The following is a 2,710-nucleotide window of genomic DNA, read 5'->3' as shown; positions in this document are numbered from 1 at the left end:
TGTGGTAAAAAGGGCCATTACCCATCTTATCCAATTCTGGTCAAATCCATACACTTTTAGTACTTCCCTAATGTACAACCAGCTTAGCTTGTCATAAGAGTTCGCTAGGTAAAACTGTATGATCATACCCACTTGCTTATTTCTCTTAAGAGAATGTACCACCTCGTAAGCTTGAATGATGTTATTTAGAATTTTCCTTCCTTCCACATATCCAGTTTGCTCCTCAGACACAAGAGTTGGAAGAAGGGGCTTGAGTCTATTTGCAATTACTTTAGAAATAATTTTGTACACCACATTGCATAAAGCTATGGGTCTGAATCTATTTGGTGTCAGAGTTTTTTCCTGCTTTGGAATCAAATCTATGAAAGATGCATTGAGCGCCCTCAAAACTGTTTTGGATCTTCTCAAGTCCTCCACAACATCAAGGATATCTTGTTTTACTATTTCCCAGCATGCTTGAAGAAGTCTCCATTGAACCCATCCGAGCTTGGAGTTTTCCCATTTTTCATCTCTTTGATGACTTCATTAACCTCCTCTTTAGTCACTGGCTTGTTAAGATTGTAATTATCTTCCCTGGTTACAAGTTTTGGAATGTAATGTGTGAAGTTGTTGATAAATTGTGATCTGTCTAAGACAAGCTCCTCTGTTATGCTTTGGAAATGTTGTACCAGAGTCGATTCCATTTCTTTTTTGGTGCTGACCTCTTTCCTTTGAGTATCTCTGAGTTTTGAAATCCTGTTATGTGCCTTATGATCCATGGTTGACTTGTGAAAAAACTTTGTATTTCTTTCCCCTTCTTTAATCCATTATACTCTCGATTTCTGTCTCCAGAATATATCCTCTTTCTGGCATCTATTTTCCCACTCATGTTGAAGAGAGTCAGCTTGCATTTTCCTTTCCTTGGTCAAACCATTTATGATGAGGATCTGATTAGTTCCCTGTAGTTTCTATTCAAATTCTCTTTTGGCTTTGAAAATATTGCCAAACTCATTTTTGTTCCATTCTTTAAGCCCGAGTTTGATGTGTTTCAGTCTCTGTTGTAGTAGGAACATCTTCGTGCCTTGAACAGGCATGTCTTCCACCCACCATTTCCAATATTACTGATGAAGTCAAGGTAAGTGATCTAGGAATTCTCAAACCTAAAAGGTCTGTTCCTCGGAGTTCCTATAAAAGAATCTTCAAGCTAGATAGGCTAGTGATCCGAGCCTCCGAAAGGAAGGATTAATGCAGTCAGGTAAAGGCCAGTGAGAAGGAGGTCCTCCAAGATTATGAATCTAGCAGGTTTAGAGGAAACTTGAGAAGCCATTCCCCTCTTATTGTTCCAGGTGAAGGTAACATTTATTATCTCCATATCCACTAGCATCATGTCATTTAGGATGTTCTGGAAGGTAATGGAGTCTCTACCTAGTATTCTGGTCCCGCCCTTTTTTTCTGTAATAGATCTGATCATATTAAAGTTCCCTCCCAGAATTTGGGGCATAACAGGATGTCTCTCTCTCAGCTCCTCGAGTGAGGTGATAAGCTTGAGTTTATCTTAAAGTTTTTGATGACCATAGATATTTTTGATCATATAGAGTTCCTTGTCACCCAAAGGTTGGATCACCATCGAAAAGTAGTTCCTAGATGCTTCAGGATCTAGGATTCCAAGTTTCTGGGGATTCCAAAGAGTGAGAATCCCGCATGCTATGTTGTTTTATTTAACTTCAAGGTACTCGTACTTCATGAGCCATTTGCTATGTATCTCTCTGATTTTATCTATTGAACATTTTGTTTCCTGGATAAACACCATATCTTGTTTTTCTTCTTTTATTTTATTTTCTAAGGTTTCTTTGTTTTCTTTTACTTCCTAGCACCCTAATGTTCCAGGTTGTGAGCTTCATTGTGAAAGGTTTGTAAATGAGTAACTGGTAAGATATTTCATCTTGCCTGAGTTAATCATGAGTTTCCCACACCCTGTCAGCAGCTCATTCTGTCTCAGATTCCTTCCTCTTTTCCTGCCTAGGTTCTTGGAAGAGTGTCCTGATGTTACCTCCATCGATTTTACCCCTCTATCTTCTTGGCTATCATGGTTATTTTTTACTCCAAAGCCCTTTGCTTGACATATCCAAATGAAGATCTATTGCACTCTGTCAAACTCCTCTTGTGGTAGAGAATCAACCCCTTTGGTGTTTCCTTGCTCCAGGAACTTTTCTAGATCGAGATCCCTCCCAAGAATCTCCTATAATTCGTGGTCCTCCGTACCAACTTCACTTGGGGTCATCTCATGGTCCTTGCCAAGTTCTATAGTGCTTGTAAAATCCTCCCTTAGTTTGTTTTTCTTAGGTATATCCTCCATGTTAGCATCTTTTTCCTTCTCTACAGGATTATCCTCTGTTTCCTCGTTCGTTCAATTGTTCCCACCGTCTTCTCCTAAATTCTTGAATCTGTTATGACTTGGTTGCTTATCCTCATTAGTTTTATTTTGGTACGTTTTTCCTCCCTTTCCTTTGCCTCCCACCTTGGTAAAGCCTGCAGAATCTTTGCCTGTGTTGGTTTTCATATTGTCCTCCAGTTTGTTTAGTGGGCAGTCTCTGAAGAGGTGCCCGTGTTCATGACATTTACGACATCTGAATGGGACATGTTCATAGTCCACCACCTGCACCCATTCCTCATCATATACTTCTAGAATGATTTCATCTGTAAGTGCTCCCGATAGGTCCATTTCTACACA

This window comes from Pinus tabuliformis, chromosome 2_2, assembly GCF_031772625.1.
Source record: "Pinus tabuliformis cultivar Carrire ecotype Pingquan chromosome 2_2, CPIR1, whole genome shotgun sequence".
Classification (NCBI taxonomy): Eukaryota; Viridiplantae; Streptophyta; class Pinopsida; order Pinales; family Pinaceae; genus Pinus; species Pinus tabuliformis.
Note: the sequence above shows the minus strand (reverse complement) of the source record.